General features: G+C 31.1%; 1 long non-coding RNA gene across 2 annotated transcripts in view; it reads left to right on the forward strand.

Moving 5' to 3' along the window:
- Positions 1–25786, forward strand: part of LOC132649728 (uncharacterized) — a 40284-nt gene that overhangs the window by 13365 nt on the left and 1133 nt on the right. Inside the window, exon 3 of one of the 2 annotated variants that reach the window (XR_009588231.1) lies at positions 4811–5174. The exons of the other annotated variant lie outside the window; for it this stretch is intronic. This is a non-coding gene — a long non-coding RNA (uncharacterized LOC132649728). Of the gene's footprint in view, positions 1–4810; positions 5175–25786 lie in introns of those variants that run through there. 2 annotated transcript variants of the gene reach the window in all.

Below are 25786 nucleotides of genomic sequence, written 5' to 3' on the forward strand. Positions count from 1 at the left end.
AAACACACATGTATAGAAAATAGACAAAACAGTCATATACAGAAAATAGGCACAACACTCATATACAAAAAATATATAAAACAATCATAGAGAAAATACACAAAACACTCAGACAAAATATTATACATACTCACCTACAAATTATGTACAAAATACTCCTCATATACAGAAAATATACAACAAAGTCACATACAGAACATAGACAAAACACCCATATGCAGAAACAATACCAACCATTCATATATACAATATACAAATATACAAAACACTCATATACAGAAAATATACAGTAGGTTCATATACAGAAAATACACAAAACTCAGATATAGTAAATAGACTAAACACTCATGTAAAAAATATATAAAAACACACATACACAAAAATACAACACATTCCTCATATTTACGAAACATACAAAACACCCTCATATAGAGAAAATAGACAACACAGAAATAAACAGAAAATAGACAAACCACTCATAGAGAAAACAGAAAAACACTCATATGCAGAAAACAAACAAAACGTATACAGAAAATAAAACACTCCTCATATACAGAAAATACAAAAAAACACTCATATACAGAAAATAAAACACTCGTGTTGTATTATACGTAAATACTTGCTAGGGATGTATCTTTCCATAACGCCGCGGTTAATCCTAATCTGCTGTCTCACCAAATCACCACCCAGAGGCCAGCATTTATTTTGTTGACCTAGAACACAATGCTGGGCAATAGTCACTCCACCCTAAACCTCCAGGCCCGCATTGTTCCTACCATTCAGATCTTACCCTTTGTACTTGCTTTGTGTGATATCTTCAGTCTGGTTCATTTCTCCACTTTGTTCCAAGACCTCTCCTCCAGCCTCTGCTCTCCCAGCTTCTGCTCCTGCCTTTTCTCCTCCTCCTCTGCCTCCCACTACTTCCTCTTCTCTGTCTCCTCCCCGTTCCCTCCTACTCCTTCCTCTACGTTGATGAACATTGTGGCTTGCGGTTTTATTTTGGCATGTTTACACAAAGTTGAGACGGGAGATGCTTAGAATCAGTATCACAATGCAATGTCTGGTTGAAAGCAGAGAGTGAGGGAGAGAAATCAGCATTTGAATGAACAATCGGTAAGTTCTATACATTCCAGAGAACATTATAAAACACACTCATATACAGAAAAAGACAAATCACTCATATAATGAAAAAATACAAGACTCCTCATATACAAAAATTATACAAAACACTCATATACACAAACTATATGCATCACTAATATACTGAAAATAGACAAAACACTCATGTACAAATAAATATACAAAAAACCAAATGCAGAAAAAATACAAATGCCCAGATACAGAATAAGAAAAAAACTTATATACAGAAATAGAGAAAAACCTCAGATATAGAGAAAATTGACAAGACACTCATATAGATAGAGAACACACACATATAGAAAATAAACAAAACACTCTTGTACAAAAAATATACAAAACAACCACATGTAGAAATATAAAAAACACCTATATACAGAATAATAAAAAACCTTTATATACAGAAAGAGACAAAACACTCAGAGACAAGACACTCATATAGAGAAAATAAAGAACACACCCATAGAAAATAGACAAAACAGTCATTTACAAAAATAAAACAACCAAATGCAGAAAAATGGAAAGACCCATATACAGAATAACAAAAAAATTCATATACAGAAATAGACAAAACAATAAGATATAGAGAAAATAGACAAAACACTCATGTATAGAAAATATACAAAACAACCAAATGCAGAAAAAATACAAAACACCCATATGCAGAATAATAAAAAAACTCATATGCAGAAATAGACAAAACACTCAGATATAGAGAAAATAGAAAAAACACTCATAAAGAGAAAATAGAGAATACACTCGTATAGAAAATAGATGAAGGGCTTTGCAGCCAGTCCTGAAGATACCTGATAAAACAGGATCAGATGAATGGGGAGGAGGTCCCCCCATCAGTGGACTTGGAAAGGGGCACGGTGGAGATGAGGGAGGGAGGGAGGGACTGGGAGGGAATGAGGGATCTGGACATGGCTGGGATACAGAGTTAATAAAATGTAATTGATAAGAAAAAAATAAAATAAAATAAAGAAAATAGATGAAACACTCATGTAAAAAAAATATACAAAACAACCAAATGCAGAAAAACACAAAACACCCATATAAAGAATAATTAAAAACACTCCTTTACAGAAATAGACAAAACACCCAGATACAGAGAAAATAGACAAAACACTCATGTACAAAAAATATATAATACAATCATATGAAGAGAAAACGGAAAACAAACAAAATAGAATAATAAAAAACCTGATTGTTGGTATAATGTGTTTTTTTTTTAATGTATACACCTTACCCTTGTTCATTCAAATACTGATTTCTCCCCCACCCCACCCCCAACTCTCTGGTTTCAGTCCGGATATTGCATTGTGATACTAATTCTAAGCTTCCTGTCTCAACTCTTATGTAAACAGGAACAAAATAAAGCAACTGGACACAATGTTGAGCAGGGAGGAGCCAGAAGGCAGGAGATGAGTGGGAGGAGAAGGGGCCAGAAGAGAGCGAGGAGAACAGAGCTTGAGGAGAGATCTTGGAGGATGTGGAGCATGAACCAGACCTAAGATTTCACAAAAAGCAAGTATAATGTAGGAAATCTAAATGTTAGGAAACTGAGGGCTTGGAAGTTTAGGAGGGAGTAAATATTGCCCAGCATTGTGTTCTAGGTTAACTAAAAACCCAGTCTCTGTGTGGTGATTTGGTTATATAGCTGTTTAAGATTAACAGCAAAATCTACTAGAAGATAAAAAAAATAGTAAATATTAATGGTCACTTACAACAAATGGCGCCCAACTAATCTAAGTATCCACACCCTTTAAATCATACTTTATCATAATTTGGTGGGGGGAATAAGCTCCCAGTGATGTAAACCAAACTTAAAATCTAAAAATTCCCAGTCAGTTACTGTCTCTCTAAGAGAGGCTCTTAAACCAGCCCAGGAGCAAAAGACAGCAGCCTCCTGTGGGCAGACCTGAGATTTCCATAACAAAACTGGCTGCTGCTGTAGCTTAACTGAGAGGTAAACAAGCATGGCTCCTTTATACCATGGCTGGCTCAACTCGCTCAGCACCACAGTCATGGCAGGAAAGAAAGCAACTGGAGGCAGACAAACCTCTAGACAGAGTTTGGCCTAAACTGCATGTAAAATAAAAAATTGCCATGGCAGAGGGTGTTTTAACCTCTTTTGGCTTCATTTTGGCTGTCATATTCATGGATCTGGTTGCAATATGTTTAATGGTGTTGGTTCTTCTCCAAGAAAGTTGAAGGAGGAAATGGGGAAAAATCCAAGGATTGGGGTACTAAGTTACAGACAATAGTACTCATCCAAATAATTAGGTTAATAACGTTTAAAATTCAAAGCTCTCTGGCTGCAAGGTATTTGGCAGCTCTTGCTGGTAAGGCTCAGCCAATTTACTGAAACATCAACTAAAATAACCAACTGGGCTTTGTTTGTTACAGCGTAAATTGGCACAACTGATTCCAAACTTAAAATTTTCTTGTCTCTTTGTTTGATTTTCATTTAAAGGCTTTGAGTTACAAATATACTGATTTGAAACTATATATATCTGAACAAGTTGCTGAAGGCACATGCCTTTCTTCCCAACACAAAGTAAAAAGAAACAGGCAGATCTCTGAGTTCTGGATCAAGCTTATTTACATAATAAAAGCCAGGATGGCAACTCCTGCTGTTTAGCCACATACAGGGATAGTCTAAGATTCTAAATGACAAAATTTTCCTTAAGGTTACCATGTAAATTCTTTTTTCTTAATGATAGATATTATGTCCCTACTGCTCTAAAGGTTAGATTTACATCATTTTTAGGTTTCTGTAAAGAGAGACAATGTTACACTGCTCTGGAAACTGCCTTATCCTTTTAAACGTGAGACATTTTTACCGGGGCATACTGTTGGTTGTTCCTATGTAAAAAGACACAAGAGGCTTAAAGATGGCAAAATACATGCCAACCTAGTTTAGTCCTAAAAACTCAAAAATTATATTCATATGTTTAAAAAACAAAACTGTCCATCCCATATAAAAAAAAAAAAGCCAAAAAATAGCCACTACTAATGTAAAGTCAAGGTACAAGATGCCTAGGGTATGCTTAAATGCTAGAGGTAAGAGGGAGTTTAAATAAAGTTTGGCTATAAAGGCATAACTACCCATTCTATATAAACAAGGGGATAGGACAAATAGCTACAACATATATACAAATCTAGGGCTAAACCTCAAACAGGTACAAGATACCTATGGTATGCTTATATTCTAAATTTAAAGGGAATTTATATAAAATTTACTTAAAACATGCATTTTTCTATTGCTCAAGGCAACCAGCTTGACTCTCTATTGGGAGGCTTCTCTAGGGAAATAGGTAGCAGCTTAGCCTAATACAACAGGCACGCAAGAGCCCAAAAAGATATTTTAATCTATCCAACCTTGTTTTGATGATAATGATTGTATGTTCAATAATAATGGTAACTTATATTGCTAATCCCTTTACATGGGAACAACTCTAAAACTGACTGGGACATAAAAATGTCTCCAGCCAAAACTTCAACAATACTTGGCCAATAAATCCTTGGCTATAATATCCTCAACATGTATTAGGCTAACCTTTTAATTTGCATAGATTAAATTGGCTTACAGTTTAGTTTCATCCTGCACATCTTATACATTTATAATTTTAGAACTCTATAATGCTTATGAAAAGTTATATGTTTGCAGAACAAAAGAACTGGACACCAGAGTTGCTGGATCAAACCTGACAGAATCATTCTTCAGCATGCTGAGACACTGACACTTCTGTTCCAGCATCTTGCATGTTCCAGCATTCTGCTTGTACCTGCCTCAACTTCTTCAACTGCTGTTTCTCATCAAAGCCTGCTCCCAAAAGAACTTTGAAGAAAGCTACTAATTTTAACTGGTCCAGCATTTTAGACTGTTCCAAAAAGGCCTTTTATGAAGCCTGAAATTTCTCAACATTCAAATGTTATTGGACCACAAATGTTATTGCTTGCTTAATTAACCATTTTTATTTGGGCCCCTACAGGATTTCTACATGTCCACAATATCAGCTAGAAGAAACTCATGAGAACAGCGTCCAATTTCCTTTAAAGGGGGTTGGGTATGTTTTTGGTTGTTTGCTATGGCTAAGAAATTTTATTGTCATTGGGAGATGTTTATTATTAATGGTCTTATTCAAAGTAAAACAAGGAATATACAGGGATATTTTATAGAAATAGAAAAAGGTTAGATTATTGAATCTACTCAACTTAAGGTTTTATTTGTTATTCCCAAATAAGGTTAATTTTTAACTCTGGTATAGGATTTTGCATATTGATGAAAAATAAGTATTTTTAATACATTGGTATAAGCTTTACTATATTGATAGAAAGTCAAGGTTACTTCCAATACTTTTAAACTATTATTAAAAGGTGGTTAGGATATTAGGTATGGAAGTTAATTATTAGTTATTCAACTCATAGTCATGTCAGACACTGGTCTAATTTATCACAGGAGTATACATCATAGGTTTAACAGACAGATATGATTTTGTATACAAATCGATTACATAAAGATAGGTAGTCTTCAAAACCTTCAGAGACCTACAGAATATGGCATTTAAAATGTTCTTATTATTTAAAAGATTCCTTGACAATGAGACAAGTCATTTCCTGGCAGCACCCGCCTACCTGAAAGAAGATAATGAACATTGAAGAACCTCCATATGGAGATGGCTTCAAATGTGGCAAACAAGCCACCCGGGTAAAGAAAATACCCTCGCTTCACAACAGACAAATTCTGCCTAAAATGGGCAAGCTTAAACGCAGGACAAGTCGACTGCCAAACTCTGCCAAGACAGGGTAAGCAAGTCCTAAATAGTTCCTGCTTCACGTATATGTCTGTCAAAATATTCTGAGCCAGAAGGCTGAAGATGATCTCCAACGTTATAGAGAGTTATGGGTGACTAACTGTTCAGCAGCAAACTGTCTCTGTCAATTTTTATTTTTTGGAAGCTGCTAACATGCACTTCCTATTTACTCTCATAACTAATTTTTTTCCTTCTCAAGTCTCTGATGGGGTTGAAGACGAAATAGTTACAGTACCACATTTAGCTTAAGTTGTTTAGAAGTTGAGAAATCTTTTCATATAGGTAATACCAATAAGGATAAAAGTTAATTTAGGTATAGAACTTTAAACTTGTCAAGATAGATAGGATAATCAGACACTTTCTCCTAAGATACCCTCTCCATGTACTAAATACACACGGACTGGACATTGCACATATAATTTCATAATTATTATTGTATTGAAAGAAAAGGAGCCTTTTATTGGACTTAAAGGGGGAAATGTTGGTATAATGTGTGTTTTTTAATGTATACACCTTACCCTTGTTCATTCAAATACTGATTTCTCCCCCACCCCACCCCCAACTCTGGTTTCAATCCAGATATTGCGTTGTGACACTCATTCTAAGCTTCCTGTCTCAACTCTTGTGTAAACAGGACAAAACAACGCAATTAGACACAGTGTTGAGTGGGGAGGAGCCAGAAGGTGGGAGGAGAAGGAGGAGGAGGGGTGAGAGGAGAGCTAGGAGAGCAGAGCTGGAGGAGAGTTCTTGGAGGACATGGAGCATGAACCAGACTTAAGATTTCACAAAAAGCAAGTATAATGTGGGAAATCTAAATGTTAGGAAACTGAGGGCTTGGAGGTTTAGGAGGTAGTAAATATTGACAAGCATTATGTGTTCTAGGTTAACTCAAAACCCAGTCTGTGTGTGGTGATTTGGTTATACAGCTGTTTAAGGTTAACAGCAAAATTTACTAGAAGATAAACCAATAGTAAATATTAATAACAGCATACAACACCTGATATACAGAAATACATAAAACACTCAGATATAGAGAAAAGACAAAACACTCATGTACCAAAAATATACCAAACAACCAAAGGCAGAAAAATGATAAAACACCCATATACAGAATATTAAAAAAGCAATCAAATACAGATATAGACAAAACACTCCGATATAGAGAGAAGAGATAAGACAGTCATATAGATAAAATAGAGGAGACACATATAGAAAATAGACAAAACACTCTTGTACAAAAAATATACAAAACCACCATATACACAATAATAAAAAAAGTTCAAATACAGAAATAGACAAAACACTCATATACAGACAAAAGAAAATCACTATTCTAGAGAAAATAAACAAAAACCTCCTCAAATAGACCACTCACATAAACAAAAAAGGAAAAACCCTCACATACAAAAAAATTACACCAAACACTCATATAGAGAAAAATACACAAAACAAACATATACAAGAAATAGAAAAAACACTCATGTAGAGAAAATAGATGAAACACTCATGTAAAGAAATAAAATACACATATACAGAAAATGTGCAAATCTCTAATTTGCAGAAAATAAAACACACCGAAAGAGAAAATAGAGGAAAAAACTCCTCAAATAGAGAAAGTAGAAAGAACACTCCTATACAGAAAATAAACAAAATACTCATATACACAAATTGGACAAAACACACATATACAGGAAATATAAAAATCTCTAATTTACAGAAATAGACAAAACACTCCTAAACAGAAAATAGACAAAATACTCCTCAAAAATAATAGACAAAACACTCATATACAGAAATCAAAGAATCACTATTTTAGAGAAAATAGACAAAAAACTCCACAAATACTGAAAATAAAACATTCACATATACAAAAAAAAAACAAAACAATCATATACAGAAAATAGACCAAAAACTCATGTAAAGAAACACAACACACATATACAGAAAATAGGCAAATCTCTAATTTACAGAAAATACACAAAAAACACCTAAAGAGAAAATAGACAAAACACTCATATTTACAAAATAGAAAAAAAACACTATTCTAGAGAAAGACAAATAAGGCCTCAAATAGAAGAAATAGACAAAGCACACATATACAGAAATTGGACAAAACACACTTATACAGAAAATATACAAAACCCTAATGTACAGAAAATACACAAAATATATAGAGAAAAATGAAAAAAACAAACATACACAAAACAATACAAAAAGCACTATTTTTGAGAAAATAGACCAAAAAAAATCCTCAAATACAGAAAATAGAAGGAAACACTCATATACAGAAAATACACAAAACACATACAAAGAGAAAATAGACAAAACAATCATGTTCAAAAAATAGAAAACAACCATATGCAGGAAAAATAAAAAACATCCATATACAGAATAATAAAAACATTCCTATACAGAAATAGACAAAACACTCAGATATAGAGAAAATAGACAAAACACTCACGTACAAAAATTGTATAATACGATCATATGCAGAGAAAATGGAAAATAACCAATATAGAATAAAAAAACTCATATACAGAAATACGCAAAACACTCAGATATAGAGAAAATAGACAAAACAGTCATGTACAAAAAATATACAAAACAACCAAATGCAGAAAAATTACAAAACACCCATATACAGAAAAAAAACAATTATACAAAAATAGAGAAAGCACTTAGATTTGGAGAAAAGAGACAGTCATATAGAGAAAATAGAGAACACACTCATAAAATAGACAAAAAATATACAAATCAACCATATGTAGAAATATAAAACACACCCATTTCAGAATAATAAAAAACATTCATATACAGAAATAGACAAAACACTCATATATAGAGAAAATAGACAAAACACTCATGTACAAAAAATGTACAAAACAAACAAATGCAGAAAAAAATACAAAACACCCATATACAGAATAATAAAATACACTCATATACAGAAAATATACGAAACACACATAAAGAGAAAATAGACAAAACACTCATATACAGAAAATATAGAACAAAGAAATGAACAAAATATACAAAACACTCATATATAGAAAATAGACAAATTACTCCTCATGTACAGAAAATTCAAAAAACACTCATATACAGAAAATAGACCAAGCACCCTCATACAAAAAAGAGAGAAAACACTCAAAGACCAAAAAATAGACCAAGCACTCATTTTCAGGAAATAAGAAAACACTCGTGTTGTATTATACGTAAATACTTGCTAGGGATGTATCTTTCCATAACGCCGCGGTTAATCCTAATCTGCTGTCTCACCAAATCACCACCCAGAGGCCAGCATTTATTTTGTTGACCTAGAACACAATGCTGGGCAATAGTCACTCCACCCTAAACCTCCAGGCCCGCATTGTTCCTACCATTCAGATCTTACCCATTGGATTACTTGCTTTGTTGCTTTTTAACTTCTTGAGTTCTTTATATATTCTGGATATCAGCCCTCTGTCAGATAGAGGGTTGGTGAAGATCCTTTCTCAGTCTGTAGGTTGTCATTTTGTTCTGACGACAGTGTCTTTTGCTTTATAGAAGCCTTTCAGTTTCATGAGGTCCCATTTATTGATTGTTTCTCTTAGAGCCTTTGCTGTTGGTGTTCTGTTCAGGAAGTTGTCTCCTGGGCCAATGAGTTCACGGCTCTTCCCCACTTTTTCTTCTAACATATTTAGTGTGTCTGGTTTTATGCTGAGGTCTTTGATCCACTTGAACTTTAGTTTTATGCAGGGTGATAAATATGGATCTATTTTCATTTTTCTGCATGTAGACATCCAGTTGGACCAGCACCATTTGTTGAAGATGCTGTCTTTTTTCCATCGTGTGGTTTTGGCTTCTTTGTCAAAACTCAAGTATTCATAGGTGTGGTGTGTGGGTTTATATCTGGGTCTTCTATTTGGTTTCATTGATCCTCCTTTCTGTTTCTATGCCAATACCATGCAGTTTTTATTACTGTTGCCCTGTAGTACAGCTTGAGATCAGGGATGGAGATACCTCCAGATGACCTGTTGTTGTACAGGATCATTTTGGAGATTCTGGGCTTTTTGTTTCTCCATATGAAGCTGAGAATCTTTTTTTCAAGGTCTGTAAAGAATTGAGTTGGTATTTTGATGCGAATTGCATTGAATCTGTAGATTACTTTTAGCAGGATGGCCGTTTTTACAATGTTAATCCTACCAATCCATGAGCACGGGAGATCTTTCCATCTTCTGATATCTTCCTCAATTTCTTTCTTCAGAGACTTGAAGTTTTTCTCAAAAAGGTCTTTCACTTACTTGGTTAGAGTCACACCAAGGTACTTTATGTTATTAGTGGCTATTGTGAAGGGTGTTGTTTCCCTGTTTTCTTTCTTGGCCCTTTTGTCTTTGGTATACAGGAGGGCTTCTGATTTTTTTGAGTTGATTTAGTATCCAGCCACTTTGCTGAAGGTTTTTATCAGCTGAAGGAGTTCTCTGGTAGATCTTACCCATTATACTTGCTTTTCATGATATCTTTAAGTCTGGTTCATTTCTCCACTTTGTTCCAAGACCTCTGCTCCAGCCTCTGCTCTCCCAGCTTCTGCTCCTGCCATTTCTCCTCCTCCTCTGCCTCCCACCACTTCCTCTTTGTCTATTTTCTGTATATGAGTATTTTGTCTATATTCTGTAGTTTCCTCCCCTTTACCTCCTACTCCTTCCTCTACGTTGCTGAACGTTGTGGCTTGCGGTTTTATTTTGGATGTTTACACAGAGTTGAGACAGGAGATGCTTAGAATCAGTATCACAATGCAATGTCTGGTTGAAAGCAGAGAGTGAGGGAGAGAAATCAGCATTTGAATGCACAATGGGTAAGTTCTATACATTCCAGAGAACATTATAAGACACACTCATATACAGAAAAAGACAAATCACTCATATAATGAAAAAATACAACAGACTCCTCATATAGAAAAATTATACAAAACACTCATATACACAAACTATATGCATCAGTAATATACCGAAAATAGACAAAACACTCATGTACAAATAAATATACAAAAAACCAAATGCAGAAAAAATACAAAACACCCATATACAGAATAAGAAAAAATTCATATACAGAAATAGACTAATCACACATATACAGAAAATATGCAAATCTCTAATTTACAGAAAATAGACAAAACACACATAAAGAGAAAGTAGACAAAACACTCATATTTACAAAATAGAAAAAACACTATTCTAGAGAGAATAGACAAAGAACTCCTGAAATACGGAAAATAGACAAAACACTCATGTACAGAAAATATACAACAAAGAAATATACAGAAATATGCAGAACAATCATATAGAGAAAATATCTAAAACACTCATATACAGAAAATATACTAAACACTCATATACAGAAAATAACACTCGTATACAGAAAATATACAAGAACACTCACATAAGAAAAATATAGGAAACACTCATGTACAGAATATACAAAAATTTCTAATTTACAGAATTAATATAAAACACATGTAGAGAACATAAAAAATAACCTCATACACAGAAAATACAAAAAGCTATTATAGAGAAAATGGAAAATAACTACTCCTATCCAGAAAATAGATAAAACACTTGAACAAAGAAAATACACAAAACATATGAGGAAAAAATAGAAAAAACACTAATATACAGAAAAGTGAGAAAACACTTTTCTAGAGAAAATAGACAAAAGAAACCACTCAAAGACAGAAAATAGACCATACAACCACAATTACAACAAACATACAAAAACTACTATAGAGAAAATAGAGAAAACACAGATATAGAGAAAATACAGAAAACACACATATACAGAAAAAAGAAAAAAAAATACTCACATAGAGAAAATGGAAAAAAAAACAAATATAAAAAAATTGGAAAAACACTATTTAGAGAAAATTGACAAGAAAAACATCGAAACAGAAAGTAGAAAACACTAACATCCAGAAAATACACAAAATAACACATACAAAAAGAAAATACACAAAACACTAATATACAGAAAAGTGAGAAAACACTTTTCTAGAGAAAATAGACAAAAGAAATTACTCAGACAGAAAATAGTTCATACAACCACAATTACCACAAAAAGAAAAACCTAAGATAGAGAAAATAGAGAAAACACAGATATAGAGATAATGGAAAAAACACACCTATACAGAAAAAAGACAAAATACTGATATAGAGAAAATGGAAAAAAAAAAACCACAAATATAAAAAAAATGGAAAAAACACTATTTTAGAGAAAATTGACAAAAAAATCAAAACAGAAAGTAGAAAAAAACACTAACATACAGATAATACAAAAAATAACACATACAAAAAGAAAATAGGCAAAACACTAATATACAGAAAAGTGAGAAAACACTTTTACAGAGAAAAAAAAAGAAATTACTCAAAGACAGAAAATAGACCATACAACCACAATTACAACAAACAGAAAAAACTAATATAGAGAAAATAGAGAAAACACAGACATAGAGAAAATGGAAAATACACACATATAAAAAACATGGAAAAAACAGTATTTACTTTTTAGAGAAAATAGACACAAAAAAACCATCAAATACAGAAAATAGAAAAAAACACTAATATACAGAAAATACACAATACACATATAAAGACAAAATGGAAAAAACACTCATGTGCAGAAAATATACAACAAAGATATATACAGAAAATATGCAAAACACTCATGTACAGAAAATAGAAGAAACACTCACGTAAAGAAACACAGCACACATATACAGAAAATAGGCAAATCTCTAATTCACAGAAAATAGACAAAACACTCATATTTACAAAAGAGAAAAAACCACTATTCTAGAGAAAGCAGACAAAAAAGACCTCAAATTGGGGAAATAGACAAAGCACACATATACAGAAATTGGACAAAACACACTTATACAGAAAATATACAAAACACTAATGTAAAGAAAATATACAAAATACTCATATAGAGAAAAACGGAAAAAAACACACATACACAAAACAATAGTAAAAGCACTTTTTGAGAAAATAGACCAAAAAAAATCCTCAAATACAGAAAATAGAAGGAAACACTCATATAGAGAAAATACACAAAACACATGCAAAGAGAAAATAGACAAAACAATCATGTTCAAAAATAGAAAACAACCATATGCAGGAAAAATAAAAAACATCCATATACAGAATAATAAAAACATTCCTATACAGAAATAGACAAAACACTCAGATATAGAGAAAATAGACAAAACACTCAGGTACAAAAATTGTATAATACGATCATATGCAGAGAAAATGGAAAATAACCAATATAGAATAAAAAAAACTCATATACAGAAATACACAAAACACTCAGATATAGAGAAAATAGACAAAACAGTCATGTACAAAAAAATATACAAAACAGCCAAATGCAGAAAAATTACAAAACACCCATATACAGAAAAAATAAAAAAAATTATACAAAAATAGAGAAAGCACTTAGATATAGAGAAAAGAGACAGTCATATAGAGAAAATAGAGAACACACTCATATAAAATAGACAAAACACTCATGTACAAAAAATATACAAATCAACCATATGTAGAAATATAAAACACACCCATTTCAGAATAATAAAAAACATTCATATACAGAAATAGACAAAACACTTATATAGAGAGAAAATAGACAAAACACTCATGTACAAAAAATGTACAAAACAAACAAATGCAGAAAAAAATACAAAACACCCATATACAGAATAATAAAATACACTCATATACAGAAAATATACGAAACACACATAAAGAGAAAATAGACAAAACACTCATGTGCAGAAAATATACAACAAAGAAATATACAGAAAATATGCAAAACACTCATGTACAGAAAATAGAAGAAACACGTAAAGAAACACAACACACATATACAGAAAATAGGCAAATCTCTAATTCCCAGAAAATAGACAAAACACTCATATTTACAAAAGACAAAAAAACACTACTCGAGAGAAAGCAGACAAAAAAGACCTTAAATAGAGGAAATAGACAAAGCACACATATACAGAAATTGGACAAAACACACTTATAGAGAAAATATACAAAACACTAATGTACATAAAATAGACAAAATACTAATATAGAGAAAAATGGAAAAAAGCACACATACACAAAAAAATAGAAAAAGCACTATTTTAAAGAAAATAGACAAAAATATCCTCAAATACAAACAATAGAAGAAAACACTCATATACAGAAAATACAGAAAACACATATAAAGAGATATAGACAATCACTAATATACAGAAAAGTGAGAAAACTCTTTTATAGAGAAAATAGACAAAAAGAAATGGCTCAAAGACAGAAAATACACCATACAACCACAATTACCACAAACAGACAAAAACTAATATACAGAAAATAGAGAAAACACAGTTGTAGAGAAAATAGAGAAAACACACATATACAGAAAAAAGACAAATTACTCATATAGAGAAAATGCAAAAAAAAAACCCCACAAATTAAAAAAATGGAAAAAACACTATTTTAGGGAAAATTGACAAAAAAACATTGAAACAGAAAGTAGAAAAAAACACTAACATACAGAAATACAAAAAATAACACATACAAAAAGAAAATAGACAAAACACTAATATACAGAAAAGTGAGAAACCCTTTTCTAGAGAAAATAGGCAAAAGAAATTACTCAAAGACAGAAAATAGACCATACAACCACAATTACAACAAACAGAAAAAACTAATATAGAGAAAATAGAGAAAACACAGACATAGAGAAAATGGAAAAAACACAAAAAAAATGGAAAAACATCCACTATTTTTTTAGAGCAAATAGACAAAAAACCATCAAATACAGAAAATAGAAAAAAACACTAATATACAGAAAATACACAAAACACATATAAAGACAAAATAGACAAAACACTCATGTGCAGAAAATATACAACAAAGAAATATACAGAAAATATGCAAAACACTCATGTACAGAAAATAGAAGAATCACTCACGTAAAGAAACACAGCACACATATACAGAAAATAGGCAAATCTCTAATTCACAGAAAATAGACAAAACACTCATATTTACAAAAGAGAAAAAAACAGTATTCTAGAGAAAGCAGACAAAAAAGACCTCAAATAGGGGAAATAGACAAAGCACACATATACAGAAATTGGACAAAACACACTTATACAGAAAATATACAAAACACTAATGTAAAGAAAATATACAAAATACTCATATAGAGAAAAACGGAAAAAAAACACACATACACAAAACAATAGAAAAAGCCCTTTTTGAGAAAATAGACCAAAAAAAATCCTCAAATACAGAAAATAGAAGGAAACACTCATATAGAGAAAATACACAAAACACATGCAAAGAGAAAATAGACAAAACAATCATGTTCAAAAATAGAAAACAACCATATGCAGGAAAAATAAAAAACATCCATATACAGAATAATAAAAACATTCCTATACAGAAATAGACAAAACACTCAGGTACAAAAATTGTATAATACGATCATATGCAGAGAAAATGGAAAATAACCAATATAGAATAAAAGAAACTCATATACAGAAATTCACAAAACACTCAGATATAGAGAAATTAGACAAAACAGTCATGTACAAAAAAATATACAAAACAGCCAAATGCAGAAAAATTACAAAACACCCATATACAGAAAAAATAAAAAACAATTATACAAAAATAGAGAAAGCACTTAGATATAGAGAAAAGAGACAGTCATATAGAGAAAATAGAGAACACACTCATATAAAATAGACAAAACACTCATGTACAAAAAATATACAAATCAACCATATGTAGAAATAAAACACACCCATTTCAAAATAATAAATAACATTCATATACAGAAATAGACAAAACACTTCTATAGAGAGAAAATAGACAAAACACTCATGTACAAAAAATGTACAAAACAAACAAATGCAGAAAAAAATACAAAACACCCATATACAGAATAATAAAATACACTCATATACAGAAAATATACGAAACACACATAAAGAGAAAATAGACAAAACACTCATATACAGAAAATATAGAACAAAGAAATGAACAAAATATACAAAACACTCATATATAGAAAATAGACAAATTACTCCTCATGTACAGAAAATTCAAAAAACACACATATACAGAAAATAGACCAAGCACCCTCATACAAAAAAGAGAGAAAACACTCAAAGACCAAAAAATAGACCAAGCACTCATTTTCAGGAAATAAGAAAACACTCGTGTTGTATTATACGTAAATACTTGCTAGGGATGTATCTTTCCATAACGCCGCGGTTAATCCTAATCTGCTGTCTCACCAAATCACCACCCAGAGGCCAGCATTTATTTTGTTGACCTAGAACACAATGCTGGGCAATAGTCACTCCACCCTAAACCTCCAGGCCCGCATTGTTCCTACCATTCAGATCTTACCCTTTGTACTTGCTTTGTGTGATATCTTCAGTCTGGTTCATTTCTCCACTTTGTTCCAAGACCTCTCCTCCAGCCTCTGCTCTCCCAGCTTCTGCTCCTGCCTTTTCTCCTCCTCCTCTGCCTCCCACTACTTCCTCTTCTCTGTCTCCTCCCCGTTCCCTCCTACTCCTTCCTCTACGTTGATGAACATTGTGGCTTGCGGTTTTATTTTGGCATGTTTACACAAAGTTGAGACGGGAGATGCTTAGAATCAGTATCACAATGCAATGTCTGGTTGAAAGCAGAGAGTGAGGGAGAGAAATCAGCATTTGAATGAACAATCGGTAAGTTCTATACATTCCAGAGAACATTATAAAACACACTCATATACAGAAAAAGACAAATCACTCATATAAAGAAAAAATACAACAGACTCCTCATATACAAAAATTATACAAAACACTCCTATACACAAACTATATGCATCACTAATATACCGAAAATAGACAAAACACTCATGTACAAATAAATATACAAAAAACCAAATGCAGAAAAAATACAAAACACCCATATACAGAATAAGAAAAAATTCATATACAGAAATAGACTAATCACACATATACAGAAAATATGCAAATCTCTAATTTACAGAAAATAGACAAAACACACATAAAGAGAAAGTAGACAAAACACTCATATTTACAAAACAGAAAAAACACTATTCTAGAGAGAATAGACAAAGAACTCCTGAAATACGGAAAATAGACAAAACACTCATGTACAGAAAATATACAACAAAGAAATATACAGAAAATATGCAGAACAATCATATAGAGAAAATATCTAAAACACTCATATACAGAAAATATACTAAACACTCATATACAGAAAATAACACTCGTATACAGAAAATATACAAGAACACTCACATGAGAAAAATATAGGAAACACTCATGTACAGAATATACAAAAATTTCTAATTTACAGAATTAATATAAAACACATGTAGAGAACATAAAAAATAATCTCATACACAGAAAATACAAAGAACTATTATAGAGAAAATGGAAAATAACTACTCCTATCCAGAAAATAGATAAAACACTTGAAGAAAGAAAATACACAAAACACATGAGGAAAAAATAGAAAAAACACTAATATACAGAAAAGTGAGAAAACACTTTTCTAGAGAAAATAGACAAAAGAAACCACTCAAAGACAGAAAATAGACCATACAACCACAATTACAACAAACATACAAAAACTACTATAGAGAAAATAGAGAAAACACAGACATAGAGAAAATGGAAAAAAAACACATATAAAAAAATGGAAAAAACACTATTTTCTTTTTAGAGAAAATAGACAAAAAACCATCAAATACAGAAAATAGAAAAAACACTAATATACAGAAAATGCAGAAAACACATACAAAGAGAAAATAGACTAAACACTCATGAGCAGAAAATATACAACAAGAAATACACAGAAACTATGCAAATCAATCTATAGAGAAAAAATCTAAAACACTCCTCTTCAGAAAATAGACAAAACACTCATATACAGAATAATAAAAAGCAAACATATACAAAAAATAGAAAAAACACTCATGTACAGAAAATAGAAGAAACACGTAAAGAAACACAACACACATATACAGAAAATAGGCAAATCTCTAATTCACAGAAAATAGACAAAACACTCATATTTACAAAAGAGAAAAAAACACTATTCTACAGAAAGCAGCAAAAAAGACCTCAAATAGAGGAAATAGAAAAAGCACACATATACAGAAATTGGACAAAACACACTTATAGAGAAAATATACAAAACACTAATGCACAGAAAATAGACAAAATACTAATATAGAGAAAAATGGAAAAAAAGCACACATACACAAAAAAATAGAAAAAGCACTATTTTAGAGAAAATAGACAAAAATATCCTCAAATACAAACAATAGAAGAAAACACTCATATACAGAAAATACAGAAAACATATATAAAGAGAAAGTAGACAAAACACTAATATACAGAAAAGTGAGAAAACTCTTTTATAAAGAAAATAGACAAAAAGAAACGGCTCAAGGACAGAAAATACACCATACAACCACAATGACCACAAACAGACAAAAACTAATATACAGAAAATAGAGAAAACACAGTTGTAGAGAAAATAGAGAAAACACACATATACAGAAAAAAGACAAATTACTCATATAGAGAAAATGCAAAGAAAAAAAAACCCACAAATTAAAAAAATGGAAAAAACACTGTTTTAGGGAAAATTGACAAAAAAAACATTAAAAAAGAAAGTAGAAAAAAACACTAACATACAGATAATACAAAAAATAACAAATACAAAAAGAAAATAGACAAAACTCTAATATACAGAAAAGTGAGAAACCCTTTTCTAGAGAAAATAGACAAAAGAAATTACTCAAAGACAGAAAATAGACCATACAACCACAATTACAACAAACAGAAAAAACTAATATAGAGAAAACACAGACATAGAGAAAATGGAAAAAACACATAAAAAAAATGGAAAAACATCCACTATTTTTTTAGAGCAAATAGACAAAAAACCATCAAATACAGAAAATAGAAAAAACACTAATATACAGAAAATACACAAAACACATATAAAGACAAAATAGACAAAACACTCATGGGCAGAAAATATACAACAAAGAAATATACAGAAAATATGCAAAACACTCATGTACAGAAAATAGAAGAATCACTCACGTAAAGAAACACAGCACACATATACAGAAAATAGGCAAATCTCTAATTCACAGAAATTAGACAAAACACTCATATTTACAAAAGAGAAAAAACCACTATTCTAGAGAAAGCAGACAAAAAAGACCTCAAATAGAGGAAATAGACAAAGCACACATATACAGAAATTGGACAAAACACACTTATACAGAAAATATTCAAAACACTGATGTACAGAAAATAGACAAAATGCTCATATAGAGAAAATTGACAAAACCACACATACACAAAACAATAGAAAAAGCACTATTTTAGAGAAAATAGACAAAAAATATCCTCATATACAAAAAATAGAAAAAAACACTAACATACAGAAAATAAACAAAACACATATAAAGAGAAAGTAGACAAAACACTAATATACAGAAAAGTGAGAAAACTCTTTTATAGAGAAAATAGACAAAAAGAAACGGCTCAAAGACAGAAAATAAACCATACAACCACAATTACCACAAACAGACAAAAACTAATATACAGAAAAAAGAGAAATCACAGATATAGAGAAAATAGAGAAAGCACACATATACAGAAAAAAGACAAAATACTCATATAGAGAAAATGCAAAAAAAACCCCACAAATTAAAAAAATGGAAAAAACACTATTTTAGAGAAAATTGACAAAAAAAGGAAACATAAAGTAGAAAAAAACACACTAACATACAGAAAATGCACAAAATAACACATACCAAAAGAAAATAGACAAAACACTAATATACAGAAAAGTGAGAAAACACTTTTCTAGAGAAAATAGACAAAAGGAATTACTCAAAGACAGAAAATAGACCATACAACCACAATTACAACAAACAGAAAAAACTAATATAGAGAAAACATAGATATAGAGAAAATGGAAAAAACACACATATAAAAAAATGGAAAAAACACTATTTTCTTTTTAGAGAAAATAGACAAAAAAAACATCAACTACAGAAAATAGAAAAAACACTAATATGCAGAAAATACACAAAACACATACAAAGAGAAAATAGACAAAACACTCATGTGCAGAAAATAGACAAAACACTCATATTACAGAATAATAAAAAACAAACATATACAAAAAATAGAAAAAACACTCATGTACAGAAAATAGAAGAAACACGTAAAGAAACATAACACACATATACAGAAAATAGGCAAATCTCTAATTCCCAGAAAATAGACAATACACTCATATTTATAAAATAGAAAAAAAACACTATTCTACAGAAAGCAGCAAAAAAGACCTCAAATAGAGGAAATAGACAAAGCACACATATACAGAAATTGGACAAAACACACTTATACAGAAAATATTCAAAACAACAATGCACAGAAAATAGACAAAATACTAATATAGAGAAAAATGGAAAAAAGCACACATACACAAAAAAATAGAAAAAGCACTATTTTAAAGAAAATAGACAAAAAATATCCTTAAATACAAACAATAGAAGAAAACACTCATATACAGAAAATACACAAAACACATATAAAGAGAAAGTAGACAAAACACTAATATACAGAAAAGTGAGAAAACACTTTTCTAGAGAAAATAGACAAAAGGAATTACTCAAAGACAGAAAATTGACCATACAACCACAATTACAACCAACGGAAAAAACTAATATAGAGAAAATAGAGAAAACACACATAGAAAAAAATGGAAAAACATCCAATATTTTTTTAGAGAAAATAGACAAAAAAACATCAATAACAGAAAATAGAAAAAACACTCATTTACAGAAAATACACAAAACACATATAAAGACAAAGTAGACAAAACACTCATGTGCAGAAAATATACAACAAAGAAATATACAGAAAATATGCAAAACACTCATGTACAGAAAATAGAAGAAACACTCACGTAAAGAAATACAGCACACATATACAGAAAATAGGCAAATCTCTAATTCACAGAAAATAGACAAAACACTCATATTTACAAAATAGAAAAAAACCACTATTCTAGAGAAAGCAGACAAAAAAGACCTCAAATAGAGGAAATAGACAAAGCACACATATACAGAAATTGGACAAAACACACTTATACAGAAAATATTCAAAACACTGATGTACAGAAAATAGACAAAATGCTCATATAGAGAAAATCGACAAAACCACACATACACAAAACAATAGAAAAAGCACTATTTTAAAGATAATAGACAAAAAATATCCTCAACTACAAAAAATGGAAAAAAACACTAACATACAGAAAATACACAAAACACATATAAAGAGAAAGTAGACAAAACACTAATATACAGAAAAGTGAGAAAACTCTTTTATAGAGAAAATAGACAAAAAGAAACGGCTCAAAGACAGAAAATAAACCATACAACCACAGTTACTACAAACAGACAAAAACTAATATACAGAAAATAGAGAAAACACAGATATAGAGAAAATAGAGAAAACACACATATACAGAAAAAAGACAAAATACTCATATAGAGAAAATGCAAAAAAAAAAAAACCCCACAAATTAAAAAAATGGAAAAAACACTATTTTAGAGAAAATTGACGGAAAAAAATCAAAACAATGTAGAAAAAACACACTAACATACAGAAAATGCACAAAATAACACATACCAAAAGAAAATAGACAAAACACTAATATACAGAAAAGTGAGAAAACACTTTTCTAGAGAAAATAGACAAAAGAAATTTCTCAAAGACAGAAAATAGACCATACAACCACAATTACAACAAACAGAAAAAACTAATATAGAGAAAACACAGATATAGAGAAAATGGAAAAAACACACATAATAAAAAAATGGAAAAAACACTATTTTCTTTATAGAGAAAATAGACAAAAAAAACATCAAATACAGAAAATAGAAAAAACACTAATATACAGAAAATACACAAAACACATATAAAGACAAAATAGACAAAACACTCATGTGCAGAAAATATACAACAAAGAAATATACAGAAACTATGCAAATCAATCTATAGAGAAAATATCTAAAACACTCCTATTCAGAAAATAGACAAAACACTCATATACAGAATAATAAAAAACAAACATATACAAAAAATAGAAAAAACACTCATGTACAGAAAATAGAAGAAACACAACACACATATACAGAAAATAGGCAAATCTCTAATTCCCAGAAAATAGACAAAACACTCATATTTACAAAAGAGAAAAAAACACTATTCTACAGAAAGCAGACAAAAAAGACCTCAAATAGAGGAAATAGACAAAGCACACATATACAGAAATTGGACAAAACACACTTATACAGAAATTGGACAAAACACACTTATACAGAAAATATACAAAACACTAATGTAAAGAAAATATACAAAATACTCATATAGAGAAAAACGGAAAAAAGCACACATACACAAAACAATAGAAAAAGCACTTTTTGAGAAAATAGACCAAAAAAAATCCTCAAATACAGAAAATAGAAGGAAACACTCATATAGAGAAAATACACAAAACACATGCAAAGAGAAAATAGACAAAACAATCATGTTCAAAAAATAGAAAACAACCATATGCAGGAAAAATAAAAAACATCCATATACAGAATAATAAAAACATTCCTATACAGAAATAGACAAAACACTCAGATATAGAGAAAATAGACAAAACACTCAGGTACAAAAATTGTATAATACGATCATATGCAGAGAAAATGGAAAATAATCAATATAGAATTAAAAAAACTCATATACAGAAATACACAAAACACTCAGATATAGAGAAAATAGACAAAACAGTCATGTACAAAAAAATATACAAAACAGCCAAATGCAGAAAAATTACAAAACACCCATATACAGAAAAAATAAAAAACAATTATACAAAAATAGAGAAAGCACTTAGATATAGAGAAAAGAGACAGTCATATAGAGAAAATAGAGAACACACTCATATAAAATAGACAAAACACTCATGTACAAAAAATATACAAATCAACCATATGTAGAAATAAAACACACCCATTTCAAAATAATAAAAAAACATTCATATACAGAAATAGACAAAACACTCATATATAGAGAAAATAGACAAAACACTCATGTACAAAAAATGTACAAAACAAACAAATGCAGAAAAAAATACAAAACACCCATATACAGAATAATAAAATACACTCATATACAGAAAATATACGAAACACACATAAAGAGAAAATAGACAAAACACTCATATACAGAAAATATAGAACAAAGAAATGAACAGAAAATATACAAAACACTCATATATAGAAAATAGACAAATTACTCCTCATGTACAGAAAATTCAAAAAACACACATATACAGAAAATAGACCAAGCACCCTCATACAAAAAAGAGAGAAAACACTCATAGACCAAAAAATAGACCAAGCACTCATTTTCAGGAAATAAGAAAACACTCGTGTTGTATTATACGTAAATACTTGCTAGGGATGTATCTTTCCATAACGCCGCGGTTAATCCTAATCTGCTGTCTCACCAAATCACCACCCAGAGGCCAGCATTTATTTTGTTGACCTAGAACACAATGCTGGGCAATAGTCACTCCACCCTAAACCTCCAGGCCCGCATTGTTCCTACCATTCAGATCTTACCCATTGGATTACTTGCTTTGTTGCTTTTTAACTTCTTGAGTTCTTTATATATTCTGGATATCAGCCCTCTGTCAGATAGAGGGTTGGTGAAGATCCTTTCTCAGTCTGTAGGTTGTCATTTTGTTCTGACGACAGTGTCTTTTGCTTTATAGAAGCCTTTCAGTTTCATGAGGTCCCATTTATTGATTGTTTCTCTTAGAGCCTTTGCTGTTGGTGTTCTGTTCAGGAAGTTGTCTCCTGGGCCAATGAGTTCACGGCTCTTCCCCACTTTTTCTTCTAACATATTTAGTGTGTCTGGTTTTATGCTGAGGTCTTTGATCCACTTGAACTTTAGTTTTATGCAGGGTGATAAATATGGATCTATTTTCATTTTTCTGCATGTAGACATCCAGTTGGACCAGCACCATTTGTTGAAGATGCTGTCTTTTTTCCATCGTGTGGTTTTGGCTTCTTTGTCAAAACTCAAGTATTCATAGGTGTGGTGTGTGGGTTTATATCTGGGTCTTCTATTTGGTTTCATTGATCCTCCTTTCTGTTTCTATGCCAATACCATGCAGTTTTTATTACTGTTGCCCTGTAGTACAGCTTGAGATCAGGGATGGAGATACCTCCAGATGACCTGTTGTTGTACAGGATCATTTTGGAGATTCTGGGCTTTTTGTTTCTCCATATGAAGCTGAGAATCTTTTTTTCAAGGTCTGTAAAGAATTGAGTTGGTATTTTGATGCGAATTGCATTGAATCTGTAGATTACTTTTAGCAGGATGGCCGTTTTTACAATGTTAATCCTACCAATCCATGAGCACGGGAGATCTTTCCATCTTCTGATATCTTCCTCAATTTCTTTCTTCAGAGACTTGAAGTTTTTCTCAAAAAGGTCTTTCACTTACTTGGTTAGAGTCACACCAAGGTACTTTATGTTATTAGTGGCTATTGTGAAGGGTGTTGTTTCCCTGTTTTCTTTCTTGGCCCTTTTGTCTTTGGTATACAGGAGGGCTTCTGATTTTTTTGAGTTGATTTAGTATCCAGCCACTTTGCTGAAGGTTTTTATCAGCTGAAGGAGTTCTCTGGTAGATCTTACCCATTATACTTGCTTTTCATGATATCTTTAAGTCTGGTTCATTTCTCCACTTTGTTCCAAGACCTCTGCTCCAGCCTCTGCTCTCCCAGCTTCTGCTCCTGCCATTTCTCCTCCTCTGCCTCCCACCACTTCCTCTTTGTCTATTTTCTGTATATGAGTATTTTGTCTATATTCTGTAGTTTCCTCCCCTTTACCTCCTACTCCTTCCTCTACGTTGCTGAACATTGTGGCTTGCGGTTTTATTTTGGCATGTTTACACAGAGTTGAGATTTGAGATGCTTAGAATCAGTATCACAATGCAATGTCTGGTTGAAAGCAGAGAGTGAGGGAGAGAAATCAGCATTTGAATGAACAATGGGTAAGTTCTATACATTCCAGAGAACATTATAAGACACACTCATATACAGAAAAAGACAAATCACTCATATAATGAAAAAATACAACAGACTCCTCATATACAAAAATTATACAAAACACTCATATACACAAACTATATGCATCACTAATATACCGAAAATAGACAAAACACTCATGTACAAATATACAAAACAACCAAATGCAGAAAAAATACAAAACAACCATATACAGAATAAGAAAAACGCTCATATGCAAAACACTCATATAGAGAAAATAGACAAAACAAACATATACAAAAAATAGAAAAAACACTCACATACAGAAAATAGACGAAACACTCTCATAAAGAAACAAAACACACATATACAGAAAATAGGCAAATCTCTAATTTACAGAAAATAGACAAACACACATAAAGAGAAAATAGACAAAACACTAATATACAGAAAATGGAAAAAAAACTATTCTAGTGAAAATAGACAAAAATCTCCTCAAATAGAGAAAATAGACAAAACACTAATATACAGAAAATTTAAAAAAAAACTATTCTAGAGAAAATAGACAAAAATCTCCTCAAATAGAGAAAATAGACAAAACACTCAAACAGAAAATCGACA

The sequence above is a fragment of the Meriones unguiculatus genome, chromosome 21 (assembly GCF_030254825.1).
Source record: "Meriones unguiculatus strain TT.TT164.6M chromosome 21, Bangor_MerUng_6.1, whole genome shotgun sequence".
Classification (NCBI taxonomy): domain Eukaryota; kingdom Metazoa; phylum Chordata; class Mammalia; order Rodentia; family Muridae; genus Meriones; species Meriones unguiculatus.